This window comes from Lactuca serriola, chromosome 4, assembly GCF_051521515.1.
Source record: "Lactuca serriola cultivar US96UC23 chromosome 4, Lser_US96UC23_V15, whole genome shotgun sequence".
Taxonomy (NCBI): Eukaryota; Viridiplantae; Streptophyta; class Magnoliopsida; order Asterales; family Asteraceae; genus Lactuca; species Lactuca serriola.
Genome location: NC_136411.1, coordinates 256,234,050 through 256,253,115, shown reverse-complemented (window position 1 = coordinate 256,253,115; position 19,066 = coordinate 256,234,050). Strand labels below are relative to the sequence as shown.

The following is a 19,066-nucleotide window of genomic DNA, read 5'->3' as shown; positions in this document are numbered from 1 at the left end:
GAGGGTCTTACAGAGTTATAGCCTCGAGTGGCTAAAGTGTTTTATGTAGTATTTTGGGGAACTCACTAAGATTCGTACTTACCATGTTATGTGTTATGTGTTTCAAGTACTTCTCATAATCACGGGAAAGCGACGGCTCGATTGTACACACGAGATGCAGAGTTATGTTTTGGAGGATCCTGGATTATTAATCAAACAATTATGGATTTGTGTTTTGTTAATTTGATAATTGAGGATTTTTGTGTAATGTATTATGAGAATTTTTGTGATTTAAAAATAAAAAATTTCTTTGAAATTTAAGGTGTTACAAAAACGAAATAATAACTTGAGGGATCATTTACATAAACCCTATATTCATTTTACATGTATCCATGGTATAAATATGATCACTCATAATTTAGTTACTGAACATCAAATTATTTTTTTAAACATACATGCTTATACTACATCCCACACAATTTTTGCAAATAAATAAATAAATAAATAAATAATAAAACTTAAAAATAATTCATGAAAGCTACTTCCATTTATTAGTTATGTAATTCAATCTCAAGCCTGGATGTGCCTAATTAACAGGGCTGAGCCTGACCTTCAAACCATGTTTCATGTGGACTATAATGGAATCGCCTACACAAACCTCATGACCTTGGACCAGCTCCACATGGTAATGATAAATGATTGCACTCGCCACCATTTTCATCTGAATAAAACCCATTTCCTTACCCACGCATGTACGTGGCCCCGCATTAAACGCTGTAAACTTATAAGATGGTTCGTGCCTTACCCCTCCTTTTCCACCTTCTGAAAACCATCTTTCCGGTTTAAATTCTATGCAGTCCTTCCCCCATATCGATTCCATTCTTCCCATGGAGTAGAACGACAGAATAATCTTGCTGTGCTCATTCACTGCATGCCCGCTTGGGAGAACGTCTACTTCGGAAGGCGACTTGTGCTGCAAAGCAACAGGGGGATACAGCCGTAATGCTTCGCATAAACCTCCGTGAAGATAAACCATACCACTCAACTCTTTTACACCCAAACTTTTCCAATTTGCATCACCAACTTCCTTCTCAATCTCCCTTCGGATCTTGCTCTCTATGCGAGGGTTTTGGGCAACGAGATAGAAAAACCATGAAAGAGCTGCGCTTGTGGTGTCTTTCCCGGCAATCATCAGATTCAGTATGGTATCTTTTAAATACCTCCTCGAGTCCCCTGAAGTCCCGGTTTGTCCTTGGAAACTTGTCATCAATGATTTTAACAACCCAGTCGTCGTCTCCTCCTTCTCTACTCTTCCATCATTACCAAACCCTTCTTCTTTTCGTGACAAGCATTTATCTAAAAATTCATCAAAAACCTTACGAGCTTCGGTCAACTTCTTCTCCTTGCCCATCCCTAATCTTTGTTGCAACTTCCAAACTTTTTCTGGCAACACATGCCTCCACAGAAGAGCTTCTTCGGCGTCAGTGAAGGCCTTCTCGCATGCATTATATGGTAAATGGACGGACATGCTTTCAGGATCAAAATCTAAAAGTAATGAACAGATAGTGTCAAAAGTAAACCTCTGAAATATTTCCTGTAAATCGATAGTTTGCTGATTATGGGAGACCAAATCAAGGACAGGGAGAAGCCCTTTCTCGATCTTGTTCCTGATATTTTTTTTCCAGGTGAGAATTGAAGTCTGGGTGTTTGAGTAGAGACATGATTGTTTTCCTTTGGATTTCCCACACCTCGTGATCCGAGTTAAAGATCCCATCTCCGAGGATATCAAAGATCTTTCGGAACTCTGGTCCTTTAGGATAGTTGGGGAAGTTCTTGCTCAACACGTAGTTAATGTTGGTGGGTCCGAGGTGACAAGCATATCCATATTGGCAAACCAAGGACCTTTAAGCATGAAAGTACCATTGCCCTGTTTGACAAGATCAGTAGCAAAATCATTGATTCGGTAAGCATTTAGAATGAGATCGGGGGCAATGCCAATAACGGGCCAATTAGTACCAGGGAGGGACCTTCTCCTGTAAAGGAACACGGAAATAGAAACAAACAACAAAATGCAAAGGAGAATCATATCCAGGCTACAAAGCAAAGCCTTTGGATTGTGTTTAATGTTTGATATCGAGATTCGAGGCTCGTTTATAAAGGCAAGGAGACATGCACGATGGCGACCATAATCCGATTTTTCCACTGCCACCTAATTTTAACGTAAAGTTACAGTTATGCCCTTGATTTAAATTAATAGAAAACAAACTGACAGCTAGGGGTGCAAACGAGCCGAGCCGATTTGAGCTTTTTGTACCGAGCTCGGCTCGAGCTTGTAAACAAATATACAAGTTCGACTTGGGCTCGGGCTCGGCTCGTTTTTTGTCTGACGTGCCTAAATAAGCTTAAGATCGGCCCGAGCTCGTTAAGAAATACCTAATCCCCAAATATGTTTTTTGTTTTAATATATAAAAATAATAATAAATTATTTTATATAAAGGCTCGTTTAGGCTCGCGAGCCTAAACAAACTTAGTGACATAGGCTCGAGCTCGTTTAATAAACAAGCTTAATATTAAACTTGAGCTTGGTTCGGACTCGTTTAAAATCGGTTTCGAGTCGAGCTTTTAACGATCCGATCTCGAGTAGCTCACGAGTAGCTTGACTCGTTTGCACCCCTACTGATAGCTAGTCAATCGGATAAAAAATAATGAAAACCATCAAAACTTCACATATCGTCACTTGAATCTCCATTGATGGACATGTGATATCAGTTAGTTTTTTACATGGAATTACCATTATTTTAGTTATTAACTTGCAAGTAATATGCTGCGACCAAGGAATCTATAATATTACAATGTAAAATTTTCGTACAATACATAACTGCAGTAAGAGATGTATTAAACCATGTAAACGTATAGAAATTGCATCAACGTAAGAATGATCTAAAGCTGAAACAATTTAGCGAAGTAACACAGAATTCTGAGTAAACTCCATGTTCCGTTGGTGGTGAGGGGCTAGGAGAACATAGGACGATCGTGCAATGCATGGTAGATGATGATATCAGTCTATTAGACTAGGGAGTTATTGCGATTTCGTAAACACAAAAGGTAAAATAAAGATTACCATTTCTTGTTAAAGAATTCCAAGAATATTACACCACATATAATAAGGTTGTAATAAAAATCCGTATTATAAAAAGATAATAATAATCTAATACGTCAATATAATACTGTTATTAGGGTGTCCCGTACTAGAAAAAGTGAATACTAGTGAATACGATGGCTAATTTACCAGGTATATCTTTGAAATCTAATACGGTTTAAAAGCTAATTCAAATAAAGCTTATTGGAATCAAGTATAGATATGAGATGTGAATATCCATTCATTCTAATTCGGCTCACCATTAGGTTCAAATACAACTCATTTGATAGTTGCTGGTCCCTTTCACATACCATAAGAAGTATGTTTCCTTGTGTTAATTGAAAGTTTGCAAAGTTAAGGTGCCTTTTGTTGTTGCCATGGATTGATGTGAGTTGTTAGTTTCTTATTTATTTATTTATTATTATTATTATTATTTTTTCTTCTGTTACTAAAATCTATACTTGATTGGTATTTTGGACCATTTGTGTAAAAAAAAATCTGCAATAGGGGCCTACTCTTTAAATTTCTATTACTAAGGATCAATTAGGTTGACATTTTCTATCACAGGGCCATTTTTGTAATTGTTTATGGACCATTTATGTAAAAAAATACGCACAGGGACCTATTCTGTAAATTTCTGTTACACAAGGGCAAACAGCAACAAGTATACCTTTCACTTCTCCTCATCATTCTTACTTTTTTATTTTAAATTCTCCTTCCTAAATTTCTCAAAAAAATCACTTTTATTGTCATGAAGGCAAACATTTTTCACTCTTATATAATTAATTTTCATATTTTACATTTCTAGTTGCATTGTGTCTTTCAAGACATCATGGCGTAACAAAATGACCAACTTTAGCAATTCAGTCATACACAGTTCCCATGTTTTAAACTAATGATCATCAAGTATATTTTGCAATAGGAAATAGAAATGTAATTTCATTGATTTGTATTTTAAAGCAGCTGATAGTAACTGTAGTGGCGGATCCAGAACGAAAACTAACTGGGGTCCATTATTCGTTAAAAATTTTAAAAATATTGGTTTTTTTTTAATAAAAACAAATGCCTATATGAGCTATTTAGCGTAAAATTGGGTGCCAAGAGGGGGCTTTTTGTAAAAATGAGAATATTTGGAGGGCTTTTTAATATTAATTATGGTGGGACCCACGTTTAAGTGGGGTCCATGCACCCCACTAAATTGGTCTGTATCCGCTACTGGTAATCTGATAGAAGAATAAGGATAATAATGATGAAGAAGAAAGAATAGAGAGAGGAAAGGTTATTTCATTGATAAATCAAGAAGCTTCTTGCCCAAGCATATAGTCGATTAGAAATCACACAATACACATTATGATGTAATCAACACGCCCTTATGATCTATATATGTAATCTCCTCTCAATATTCTCTTTAACAGAAAGGCTAACTGTTCCATTTGTGTCTCCAACTAGTCCTTGAGGAAGGTATGGTTCAACAAGAGCACTTCCTACTAACTTTTTAGAAGGCAAAAACATGGAGTATCGGGTAAATTCGGGTTGATTCTGGCTATTATAGTTTGTAGGCAACTAGATTTACTTTTGAAGTGATGAGGAACAATACATAAAATCGAGCATCAAGTTTTTGATTAATCTTCCGGATAATAGACTGTTTCCTGTGGGGACATAGTGTAACATCCCAAAACCAGGCTAAATTATTCATTTTTAAAATAATAAATCATCCATTTTTAATAAAGTTACATTCAGAATAAATCATTTGTTCATAAACCATTATTTAGAACTCAAAGTTATAACAAAATCAATACAAAATCTCGAATCATAATACTATTCATGTGTGTGTACAGTCACGCCTTCGCCGCTAAATAAGTACCTATAAAATAGTTAATTCACAAATGTAAGCACAAAGCTTAATGAGTTTCACCAAAATATCTGATAGAACACATCATAATAATCAATTATTTTCTATCAACAGCCCTAAAGCTATCAGAAGTCTCAAATGTCACATACAACACATGATATAATTAACTATGGGTTAACAGCAACCTCAAGGACTATTTGTAGTCCCAATGGACTAGCAACACACCCTGTGGATTAATGGCACACCTCCTATCGTATCAACAATCCTGGGGACTATCAGTAGTCCCTTGGACTCATAGCGGTCCTAGAGTTATCAACAACTCACTTCATATATAACAATAATCAATGGATAAGACCCAACTGGTAAACATATAATACCATGCAGGCAAGTATAGTGATAACACTCACCTCGCAAATAGCAGCTAGAAATACAGCAACTCCCACATACAAGGTAGACAGGAGAAACAACACACTTAACAACAGTAAAGACATACCCTTTCAGCCTATATCCTTAAAACCCTAGTTTGACCCAAAAGTCAACCATGGTCAACCTCAACAAATAGTCACATCACGAGTACCTTCCTCTCACGACGTGACATGGTATTCCACATGTCATAAGATATGTTCTAGACAGCTTTAAGCATTAAGCTCTTAATCCCTTACGTTACTCCTTGAGACTTTCCAGGGGGTTTCCCCCAACCCTAAGGACCATAAAAATTGTAACTTTTTAGTCATGCATGTCCAATGCATGACTTAAACACCAGTTAGGTTAATAAGGAGAAAATAAGGTCAAGACTCATGCTTTGAGTCTAAAATGAACACTAAACCTCATATATGAAACTTATACCAAAGAAAAGGCCTCAATGATTTATAAAGTTGCTAACTTTATGGATCTCATGCATGCTACACAACCCAACCGCGAAAAGTAATGCATAAATCATAGATCTAGCATGCATAAGAGATCAAGGTAGGAGCTTTAGGACTTATAAAGGTCTAAAAGCACTACAAAATGATGAGGAAGGAGCTTGCTTGCCAGAAAGATGCAACCAAGGAGTCTTCTTCTTTTTCAAGGAATCAAAATTCAACAAATAAGCTCTTTAAGGTCACAAGGGAAGTTATCTTCGATTAGGACAAGAGGAAGATGATGGAGGCTGAGGGTGTGTAAACCCTAGCCTCTCACTTCCATTAAACACAACACAAAACACAAAATTAGGCCAAAATCACTCTCACGTCATTACAACCTAAGTGTCACATCGTTAGCCATAAAGATGGATACATGTCTCAGCTCGGTGTCACGTCGTTAGATTTCACCCCAAACATCGTGACCAACCATAAACTTAGGGAATTTCATGCATTAACCAAATCAAACTTTAGTAGATCAAATACCTACAATAGATGTTACAATTCTCCCCAAATAGAATCAAACATCACCCTCGATGTCCTCAGTTTCGAATAACGCAAGGTAGTTGGTACGCATCTCCTCCGTGGGTTCCCAAGCCCATTCAAAACCTTTTCGGTGTTATTACTGCACCTTCACCAAGCCCACCTCCTTGTTACATAAGGTCTTCTTTTTCTTGTTGATAATCGTTATTGGCCGCTCGACATAATTCAAGTGGTCATCAACCTGAATATCATCCTAATGCACTACTATAGTCTCATGAGTCACGCACTTCCAAAACTGGGAAAAATGGAAGGTCCTATGAATCTGACTAAAATCATCTAGGAAATCCAATCGCTAGGCCACTTTACTTACCCTAGCTTCCACCCATAATGGACCGATAAACCTAGGGCCTAACTTTCCTCGCTTCCTGAATCGTATAACGCCTTTCCAAGGCAACATCTTCAGAAGTACCATATCCCCAACATGAAATTCCAACTCAGATCAGCGTCGGTCGGTATAGCTCATCTGGCGACTCAAGGTTGTCTGAAGTCTCTAACTAACATGTTGAATGAGCTTCGTCGTGTTGAGCACTATCTCCATGCCTCCCATGACCCTCTGACCAACTTCACACCCGCTAACAGAGAATGTGGATCAACACATCACAACCACCCAATTTGAGAGGAGATGGCTTGTTTGCTCATAACTTAAATTTCTTGAACATGTATGCCCCCCCCCCTCGGCAGACAAGGTATCCCTCAACCTCTACCATGTTGACTAAGACTCAAATGTATGACCCAAAAAAACATCATTCCTAACCTTACTTTGACCCACTGACAATAGAAAACAAGAATCCACTGCTAACTGCGAAACTGTTGACCTAGCTCACTGTCATCAGAGCGAGAAAGAACATACGAGAGCTAAACTAGTTCATGTATCCCCCCTTGGTTTAAAAACCTTACATAAAGCCACAAAGATAGTCAAGCAGAACAACAACGATTCAGCTCATTCCAACACATAATCAAATACCATGATTGGGGTCCTTAACTGCAAACCAGACTTATTGACAAGTCATAACTAACTAACTACTTCCATGATTGCAATTAAGGCAATATCAAAACTTTTGTGACACTAAGGCTCCCAAAACAACATATGCGAACAATTATATGCCAAAATTCGCAAAGGTATTAAAACCACCTACACCACCACCCGTTTGGTATCCCCAACTAGTAAACCACTACCCTTATATCAACCTAAACAACAATGGGTTACCAACAACCATGGGACTCTCAACAGTCCTGAAGTTATCAACAACTCAAAGAATACTTATAAAAGCCATCGGTTACTAAGGCTCATCTAGTCAACTATGCACCCCACCATGGTATAAGTAATATAATGAAAAAATTCACATGAAACCTCATCATGAAACGAACATGAGTCCACTTAGGAGAATTCCAATGATAACTGCTAATATACAACCATGACTTTTCCAGCAAGTCAACACCTAATCTTTTCCCGACTCAACCTGCTAGTCACCAAGCCTCAAGTGCGAACATTATACTGCTCAAACACCCATCTGTGACATACATCTAACAGACCAATATATAGGTCTCCACCATGTAGTTATCGGCCCAGTTCACAAAAGTGAAATCTATGATGGCGCATGACATGCATGACGCCATTCGACCATGGGAATGAGAAGCTAACGACTCCTCACTGTTCCTGCTAACACCCAACCACAACATGAGGACTCCCAGCCAACATTCAACGGTATAAAGACCTACCGCAATCGTCCCACTAACTAGTAGGAACTCATTTAACATCCTACTCAACACTTCCAAAATACAACAACTTACTATTTTGAGACACACACTCTTCCATCATGCAGCAGCCACTGCCACCTTGTTTGATGGAATGTGACTGCACACAATCATGAATTAAATAGGTCACTTAATGCTTGTTCCAACATGTCACGCTCCTTAAGAGAAGACACAATGCTCATCAGGCCATCTGTGTTTCTCCATTAACATGACCTTATCCACAAGGTGACGTACCCGCAAATCAAACAAAACATTGAGCGTCTACCGCCATTGAGCAAATTCGTCTATCAACCATAATTAAGATTCCACACCTTGTTGACACTGAACATATCCCACCAATGCACAAACGATCAATTAAACTTCCAATTTCGGAAGGGATTCCAAGTTAACTAGAAATGCTGCCATCCCAACCGATGCAACCTGCTGAAATTGAATCTTGCGTAACCACGTTCCTACCTAAAAACTGAGCATCGTTGTAACATCCCAAAAAATTCATTTTTAATAACGTATAAAATAGTATTTCTAATATCATCCAAATGTTTCAAATAAAAACTAATGTATCAATTGTCATAAAACCAGAGTAAAACATCATATGCAGAATCCCAATGGTGTGTGCAATGCAGTTAACCTGAGCTCTTCCATTTGCAACCGGAAGTACCTGAAACATAAACTGAAAACAGTAAGAACAAAGTTTAGTGAGTTCCGCAAACTAGCCCATACCATACATAATAAACCACATATTGGGCCCCCACTCGACCTTGAGCCTCGCCTGTCACTGGGCCTCGCCCGCTATACACATACAATCAATATCATATAATCATGCTAACATATAGAAATCATAAACAACAGCATATTGATATGTGCATATTTAGTCATGTAATTCATAAAATATCTTAATACTTTTTGTTGTTTTTGTCTCAATTTATGAACAAAAGGTGCTTAATTAGTTTAAAATTTCATTTTCAGCCATAAAGACATGCTTGGACGAAAAAGGAAGCGGATTGAGCAATTGGAAGCTTGGAATTTGGAGATTTAAGAAAGAATGCAAAGAATTAAGAAAAACTCGTCGAGTTTGTCTCAACTCGACAAGTACCCGAAAAGTTTCCCACCGAATTCGTGACTTGCCGGACACGCATGTTTAAAGAAAAACTCGTTGATTCGAGTCATAGAAACTCAACGAGTTGATCCGTTTCTTATACTCTTTATATAGAACATTTTCATTCGCAACCCTAACTGATGCTAGAGGCTTCTAGTAACTTTTGGAGACCAGAGACATTACCAAGAGGCTTTAGGAACCAGAATTCAACTAGAAGGCAATTTTGAAGAGGTCAAAGGAAAACAACATTACTTTTCTCTTAATCTTTTGTGTGAATCATGTTTGAACCATTAGATTTCGATTTTAGTGATTTATTTGTTGTAGTTTTGAGCGAAAAACTCCATACTTCTATTTAGAGTAGATGATCTTATGAATATGGTTTGATTGAGTGGCTTGGATTATATATATTTGGTTATTTATCTTGTTAATCTTATTAAATGATCCTTGCATGTTAATGATAATTATTTTCTGTTAATAACTAAGTAATTGAGTTGCATGAACATCTTCTTGATTGCTTGAATCTTATGGTTTTATGAAAACAAGAATGTATGCCTGGTGTTACTGAAAATTAACCTAGGGTTAATTAGAAAATAAGTAAACTAATATGTGAGCATATGTGATGACCAACCTTATATGAGTTAATTAAACCAACCAATTTGATTAACTACTGTTACAAGTCTTACTTGATTCGAATTGAACACTAGGAAACCTATTGGTTTAATCAACTAGCCATTGTTTGAATTAACTTGTTTGATAAAGGATTAATATTAGTTAACATGAACCTAATCACATCATAATCAGTAACCATTGATATATTAATTTTTTGCACTTGCCACGAAATCAACCATAGGTGTAACACCTCGTCCCTGGTACACTTTTAATTAAAGTTTATTTATTTTTATGAAGGGAATCGATGAGTTGGAGGCCCCAAACACGTCGAGTAGGAATGGTTTTGGATGTAAGTGGCAAAGTCTACTCGACAATTTGGGAAGCCCTGACTCGAAAAGTAGGTCTACCAGAGTGAAACCCGAATTTTAGGGTTTGCACCCTATTTAAACACCTTAAGTGGCTTCCACTCCATCCTCCATCACCTTCAAACCCTCTTCACGAAACCCTAATCGATTTTTGAGTGTTGTTGAGCTTTTTGTGCCATTTTTGTGACTTGAAGCTTTGAGACGGAAAGAAAGACTTGGAGATTCAAGAAGAACGTAGTAGATCCAGAGCTTGGGTTACATCTCCCGCTTATTTGAGGTATAAAGCTTATACCTTGGCCTTCGATCACTTAGATCTTCTCTAGGGCTTGTATATTGTCATTTTTCGGCCATTCCAAGGCCACTTATGGGATTGGAGTGCATATTAGAAAAATGACTTCAGATCTAGAAGCATTTGAGCTCAAGAAGCTTTAAGTTGCCACCTTTATTGAGCTATGTCCCTATCCTATTCATTAGCACTCTTTTATGGCTTAGTGTTGGTATTCTAGCTTCATAACACCATGTATGCACGTAAACTTAGCAACATTACATGTCATGCTAGCTTAAGGACGCTAGCTCTATGGATTATAAGCATTGGGCTGAAGTAAAATAAACTGTATGGAATTCACATGTGGGGGGACTCGATGAGTTGTTCATGTAACTCGGCATGTTGGGTTGTGGTCCCTCAACCTTTTTTGGTTCTGAGTAAACTCGTTGAGTCTAGGAGATGACTCAACGAGTTGGACATGGCCTTTGTACTTGAAGGTCGAAGAACTCAATGAGTCCAAGGAGGAACTCGACGAGTTATGAGCGAATGTCCCGATTCTATAAAAGAAGGACTTGACGTGTCCAAGGAAGGGCTCGACGAGCTGAATGGAAAAGTCCCGGTACTGTTGATAGGAGGAACTCGACGAGTTGTGGAAGAACTCATCGAGTTGGATCGCGATTTCAGAGATTTCTGATATATGGAACACGACGAGTTGATGGGCCAACTCGGCGAGTTGAGTTAACCCAATGCTGACTTTGACCATGGGTAAAATGGTCATTTTACCCTTAGAAGGATTTTCAGTTCCGACTAAGTGTTCTTTGTACATTGATAGTCGTGGGAGTCGTTGGAGCAGCCATCGAAAATTCTTCACTTGAGATACGACAGCAAGTTTGAGATGTGAGTTTTCCTCCAGTAGAACAGGTCGAAAGCACCAAGGCCGGCCTGCATATGTAAGATTAGTAGTCAAGTTTGGGCGAGGCCCCTATCTCCCACTGAGTCGAGTATGGGTGGGGCATGTATCTCATAACTTTAGTTGAGTATGGATATATATGACTGATTGATATATTTAGCTCTACTTGTCGTCTGAGTGATACGTATATGATGTTAGTAGCTGAGTGTGGGTGGGGCCCGTATCTCATAGAAGCCGAGTGTGGGTGGGACATGTATCTCATAGTAGCTGAGTGTGGGCAGGGCATGTATCTCCTAGTTAGCGGAGTGTGGGCGGGGCCTGTATATCCAAGTTAGCGGAGTGTGGGTGGGGCCCGTATCTCCATGAGTATGGGCGGGGCCCGTATCTCCTAGTTGTATGTATATGTGTATCGTATGTGGTAGTTTGGGGGAGACTCACTAAGCTTCGTGCTTACAGTTTTCAGTTTTGGTTTCAGGTACTTGCGGTAGCAAAGGGAAGAGCTCGGGATGACTGCATGGCACACCCCGCAGATTTCAGCCTGGGATATTGTAGACTCTGATATTTGATACATGGTTTTGATACAGTATTTTGATATGATGTTTGAGATACACGATTTGGGATTTTTTTATGTGGTCTCATGAATTATGGCTTTTTCCTAAATGATTTTAAACGAAATTTTTTGACTGTATTTTTGGGATGTTTCAAGTTGGTATCAGAGCCTTGGTTTGAAGGATTTGTTGACACTTCCAGGTGTGTCTGAACTCAAACTAAGGAATAGGTATAAAAATTTTCAAAAGAAAAACCATTTTTATGAAAGGACTTTGAGAAAAAGAAAAGAATTTTAGAAAAAGTGAAAAGACCTTTGAAAAATAGAAAAGGGTGTGGTGCATGCAATCAGCCGAGCTCAAGTAAGTACTCCCAAATTACCCATACAAGTTTATGTTATGATATGTTGATGAAAACTGCATGCTATATTAGGACTAAGGATCTAGGAAGGATGCCTTATGTGCTTGTTATATGTGTATCAGATTTATGAATTGCATGCTAGAAAAGATTAGTCAGTATCATGGCTTGAGTAGTATATGTTTGATTATGTTACTCAACACTCGAATGTTGCTTGCTTTGTGCTTTTAGGAGTTCTAATTGTCTTTTTACTAATGAGTAAACGAATATGTTAAGTTACATATTGCAAGGACAAATAATTTTAGAAGGTTAGGTCTAGCTCTATTTCGCAGCTCTTGTTCGAGTCCAACCATTGTAGAGTAGCATCTATCATTTGAAGAATTATCTATGTTAGTGATATGTAATGATATTGCGAGCTAGTTAGGAGGAGACAACAGGGACTTCTTATGTGGCTGATGGGTGAGAGTGGGATGGTGATTACCCTAGGGCAAGCCTAGGCTGAGAGTAGCGCGTGAAGCATTAGTAGTAGAAGGGACTTGGGGAAGTCAAGGCAGTTCTTGAAGAAAGTACGGATATATGTGGAAGGTAGTATGGGACCATACTATTCAAAGCAGAGGATCCGTACTCAAATCAAGGAAGGCCGAGATGAATCCAGGAAACTTGTAGTATATGTCACACCCCCAAACCAAAACGGCGAAATCGTTCGAGGGCAGATGACTTCATTTAGTATCGTGATAATTGAATACATAGTAAAGAAAGTAAAACAACCATCATATATATAATTTAAAAGTTACATTGTTGAATGATACTTGTTTCAAAACAAATTAAAATATGATGACAAAATGAGTTTTAAACTGACGTCTTAGCGTCACTTATCCAAAAGCTGAAGTTTAACTGTATTACTGAATCCCTGAGAAATACAAGTAAGTTTGAAAGAGTAGATCAACATTTAAGCCGGTGAGTTCATAAGTATATAATGTCAATGTTTGTATAAAATCTAAATGAAATTGTTTTTAGATGTTTGAAAAATCCTAGAAAATCCCATATTTCTACTAGTATAAAAGTAGTCTCCTACCAAGACCCAACTGTTTGAATGTTTGCTTCTAGAAATCCAATATTTTTCCATAAGTGTGTAGTAGTTTAAAAGTTCCAAAACTGTAATGCAATAGTGTTTTTCATTCCTAGGATAGTAGATTTATGTATGTATAAAATCACTAAGGCATTTGATAAACTCGTAAATCAACATGGTTTTAATACTCCATGGGAGTTTTATAACCATGCTATTGACCCAGGCTGCCTATAACAACATTCTTCAGGCATTGGAATGTTATGACATTTGTCACCCCAGACCTGCCGGTCTAACTGTAGCTAACAATTTAGGTGTAGGATAGTCAATCCCATATAGATCTATATACAAGTATCACGCTCTCCCTACAAGAGATTATGGTATGTAATACAAGACTTTAACTGCATACTTGAAAGTACGTGAAGTTGAATGTCTCACAAAACTTAGTATCAAATAGATTTACATATGAAAAGTCCATTTGTTCTTGTATATGAAAGTATTTCCTTGATATAGTACTTATAGTATGTAAAATCTCATGATTTCCTTGTAAACTATACCTATTATAGTTTTTTTTCTCCCAAAAGTATGTTTCGTTTGTATGGTAAACCCTAGCGTAGTGTCAACTTTATATGTACACTATAACATTATTGGACATTTATACTCAAAATATAATTAAAGTGTTTGATAATTATATATCAACATGTTTTTATTCTGAAAAGACAAGGTGTTATTGTACTATGTGTTGCATGCGAACGTTTTCATATGATAGTTAAAATAACAGTATAAAATGCATAGTAAAGGATAGATATTTTCTCACGATAATAACCGGGTGTTTACTTGTATCGCCCCCCCTCCCCCCCCCCCCCAAAAAAAAAAGTATTTAAAAAGCATTTAAAATGTATTTAAAGTGTGTTTGTAGGGGTATGAACTCACTTGATAGAGTGAAGATGGTGAGATGAAAACCGAGCAGAACTTTGACAGGAGAAAACAGATTTCTCGGGATTCTCGGGAGTGTAAAACCTTCCTTCGGGACTTGGATGTGAAGACCGGGGCTTTGGGATATTTCTTGCATGCAAAACGGGGTAAAAACGCAAGAGAAGGAGATAATGAGCAATTATGCTCGGAACCCTCGCGTCTCTTTTATAGGGGATGGAAACCCTCGGTACGCGGGGCGTAACCCCGGGTTACGCGGGGCGTACTGGACGTCATGCATGACCGCATCCTTTGTCACCGTTCTTTGGATTGGACAGGGGCATAGAGGCGTAGAGGGGCGACGTGGACGATCCGAAGCCTAGCACCCGAGTACGCTGGGCGTACGAGGGTATGCTGGGCGTAAATCGTCTCGGTTTGTGCACCTCGAACTTGTAAAATCTGTAACTTTCGCGTACAAGCTCCGGTTTTGACGTTCTTTATATGCACGCGTAGGTGAGAATGTACTCTACAACTTTCATTTAGACTCCGTTGGCTAATTTTGAATTTATTTTTAATATATCATTTTTAACAGGCCGAGGAACGAAAAGTCCGTTAAAAATCCATAACTTCTTCATCCGACGTCCGTTTTTGTCTGTCTTTTTACTGTTGTACTACTATTGACGAGATCTTCGATTCTCGTTTAGGTTGTTTTGCCTAAAAATCGCTCGATCTCTATTTTGAGTTTGTAGCTGTCTACCGCTATCCCAAAACTTCGAAAAATCATAACTTCCACATACGAAGTCGGATTTGGGCGTTCTTTTTATGTGATTTCACGGTTTAATGATATCTACGAATTTTATTTAGATACCTAAGGCTAATAAGTATTTTATTGAAATTTGTAGTTTTACATTTAACCGTATTGATGGTTTTATGAAATCCAGTAGATGACTTTTGAACATTTTATTTTTGACAATAATTTCATTATATCAAAAGAGGTTACAATTCTTGACTTTTTAGGTCATTACATTGATTCGAAATATCTGGTTGTCACAGTATATGTGATACCTCAAGATATGATTAGTGTTCTGATGTTTGTTATTATGTGTTTTTCAGTATGGTGGTTTTATGCACTAGACCAGTCGGCAATTCAAGTACCGGTGAGGGATTAGACTCGGGCTCTGAAGCAGGGCAGCTAGACAACCAGAATAGGGAATTCATCTCCTCTGAGATCACATGCAGTATCCTGGATCAGACTCATGTGATCTTTGGCATGATCAATGAGTGTATTTTCGAGCTTCCAGATTACAGGTTAAGTGCTTTCCGCACTAAGGTGGCAGCCATGATGGGGTCGCACACACTAATATTCAGGGAGTTCAGAGCTTGTAGAGCTCCCGATTACCATGGGGCTCGAGACCATATTGCGAGCACTTGATGGTTGGTGGATGTCGCCAACGCCATTCCGCACTAGCAGGTGTCTCAAGGGGGACAAGGTTCGACTTCTGTCCTGTCTTCTGAAGGACAGGACACGTGACTGGTGGGAGGAGGTCGAACATGCCATTGGTGATGACGCAACTCTTGATGCGATAACTTGGGGTGACTTTACGGCTAGGTTCAGAGCCGAGTTTGTACCTGTGATAGAGGTGCAGCAACTTGTTAGAGAGTTACAGGATCTTCAGCAGACCATTAAGACGGTGATGGAGATCACCATTAAGTTTAGGGAGATTGCCCTTCTCGTTCCATAGTATGTCGCAGATGAGGAGATGAAAAAGGCCCGATATCATGAAATGTTAAGGAGTGACATTCGGCAGTTTGTGAGCCGATACAGCTGCAAAACGTTGGAGGATATGATTGCCAGAGCGAGAGAGAGAGAGAGAGAGAGAGAGAGAGAGAGAGAGAGAGAGAGAGAAGAGAGAGAGAGAGAGAGAGAGAGAGAGAGAGAGAGAGAGAGATTTAGAGATGGAGAGGAAGAGGAAACTAAATCCGAAGTATGGAGCGTTTGGGAAAGAAGCCCAAGACAGATTCTCGAGGGAAGGGCCAGCAGGGCTGAGGCCACTACAGCAAATATGGTAGGTCGCACGAGAGGACGTGTAGGACAGGTAGTTCAAGCTGCTTTAATTGCAGTCGAACTGGTGATGTGAGCAGGACTATACAACTACCACCACCACCACAACATCTGATTTGATTTTCTTCTAGTATAATCAAAGGGGCCACAAGAGGTCCCAGTATTCGAGCTTGGCAGTAGTAGGACAGGTGGTAGCACCAACTCCTATTACATTGAGGATTACAGATGGCCGATAGGGCTGTGCGGAGGTGCCAGTGGCGAAGATTAGAGCCTTCTAGTTGACAGCAGAGGAGGCACGTGCAGCTCCTGATGTCTTTACGGGTATGTATCTTCTCCTTATCTTTTTATTAATGTCGATTATTACTTATGTTTATGTGTTTTGGTTATAGGATCGTTCCTTGTGAACGACACATCAACTTTGGTACTGTTTGATTCGGGTGCCACCCGATATTTTGTTTCGCTTGCGCTCAACAAGCGATTCTCTGGGGCTCCGGGGGAGCTGGATTGCCCACTTGACGTGGAGATAGTAGATGATAGGAACATTAAAGTTGAGAGGGTTCATAGGGGATGTACATTACAGTTATTCAATGAGCAGTTTTCAGTAGACTTGGTTCCTATTCCCCTGCGAGGGAACAAGGTCATCGTGGGTATGGATTGGCTGAGCCCCAACGAGGCAGTGATTGACTGCGTGTAGCAACTAGTAAGGGTTCACACACCTAGTGGTGGAGGGTTAGTGAATCAGGGCGAGAGGCCACAATGTGGACTGACCATATGTTCAGTAGCGAGGGCTAGGAGCTATCTTTAGCAGTGTTGCGCGGGTTATGTCACCTATGTTATGGATACCCGGGATAAGGGTAAGGCGACAGTCGATAATGTACCGGTAGTGTGAGAGTACCCAGATGTATTCCTGGAGGATTTACCTGGGATACTTCCGGAGAGACAGGTTAAATTTAGGATTGACCTAGTCCCTGGTGCGGCTCCAAAAGCGAAGGCACCATATCGGTTGGCTCCTCTCAGGATGTAGGAGTTGTCTATGCATCTGCAAGAGCTGATAGACAAGGGATTTATCAGTCCAAGCTGTTCGCCATGGGGAACCCCGATCATGTTTGTGAAGAAGAAGGACGGGTCACATCCCTTGTGTATAGACTACTGGGAGCTAAATAAGGTAACGGTGAAGAACCGTTATCCCCTCACGTGGATCGATGATTTATTTGACCATCTACAGGGTGCATCTTTGTTGTTCAAGATTGATCTACGGACGGGTTATCACCAGATGCGAGTCAGGGATGAGGATATGCAGAAGACAGCTTTTAGGACTCGCTATGGTCACTATGAGTTTGTGGTGACGCCGTTTGGGCTCACTAATGCTCCAGCCGCGTTCATGGACCTCATGAACCGCGTATCCAGACTGATGCTGGATCGGTGTATGATAGTCTTCATCGATGATACCTTGGTCTATTCCAAGACTCAGGAGCAGATGAGGAGCACCTGAGGGAGGTTTTGGAGACACTGAGGAGGGAGAGAATTTTTGCAAAGTTCTCCAAGTGTGAGTTCTGGTTGCGCGATGTGCATTTTCTTGGGCGCCTAGTCAACCAGAAGGGTATCCTGGTCGATCTGGCCAAGATAGAGGACGTGATGTAGTGGGAGATTCCAAGGTTTCAAACTGAGATTCAGTGTTTCCTGGGTCTAGCGGGTTATTATCAAAGATTTATTCAGCTCTTCTCCAAGATTGTAGTTCCTTTTACCCGACTGACCAAGAAGTCGGTGACCTTCCGCTGGGGACCTGAGTAGCAGGCAGCATTCGAGACTCTCAAGGAGCGGTTATGTGAGGCACCGATTCTATCCTTGCCGGAGGGAGTCGAAGACTTCGTATTTTACTGTGACGCTTTGATCATAGGCATGGGTGCGGTATTGATGCAGCAACGTTACATGATAGCTTACGCCTCGAGGCAGTTGAAGCCTCATGAGGCTAACAATCCGATGCATGGTTTAGAGCTGGGGGCTATGGTTTTCACCCTTAAGATTTGGCAGCATTACCTCTATGGGGTCCGTTGTAACATTTACACGAACCACAAGAGTTTGAGGTACCTCATGGATAAGCCGAATCTGAACATGAGGCTGCATCTGTGGTTAGATGTGGTGAAGGACAATGATTGTGAGATCCTTTACCATCCGGGTAAGGCCAACGTGGTGGCTGATGCCCTGAGCCGCAAGGCGGTATCGGCCCCGATTCGAGACATTTATCTAAGGATGATGGTGATTACTCCTTTATTGGAGCAGATCAAAGAGGCATAGGTTGAGAGCCTAAAGGAGGAGCGCCGGAAGTGCGAACGGATCATAGGCCAGGTGGCCTCCTTCGATTACAACAACCATGAGTTGCTGACCCTGCATGGGAGGGTCTGGGTACCGTACTGGGGTAGAGTACGGTAGGTACTAATGGATGTGGCTCATAAGTCCAGGTTCTCCATCCATCCTGGGGTGACGAAGATGTACAGAGATCTTCATCCCGATTACTGGTGGCCCTGCAAGAAGCGGGATGTAGTATGGTATGTGGAGAGATGTCTGACCAGCAGGAAGGTTAAGGCAAAGTGTCATAGGTCTCATGAGAAGATGCAACCATTAGACATTCCCGTATGGAAGTGGGAGGACATTACAATGGATTTCATCACTATGCTTCCTAGGACTGCACGTGGAGTCAATTTGATATGGGT

General features: G+C 39.9%; 1 pseudogene; it reads right to left on the bottom strand.

The window, feature by feature from the left end:
• Positions 1-565: 565 nt before the first annotated feature.
• LOC145099298 (alkane hydroxylase MAH1 pseudogene) overlaps positions 566-19,066 on the bottom strand; it is a 43,221-nt pseudogene continuing 24,720 nt past the window's right edge.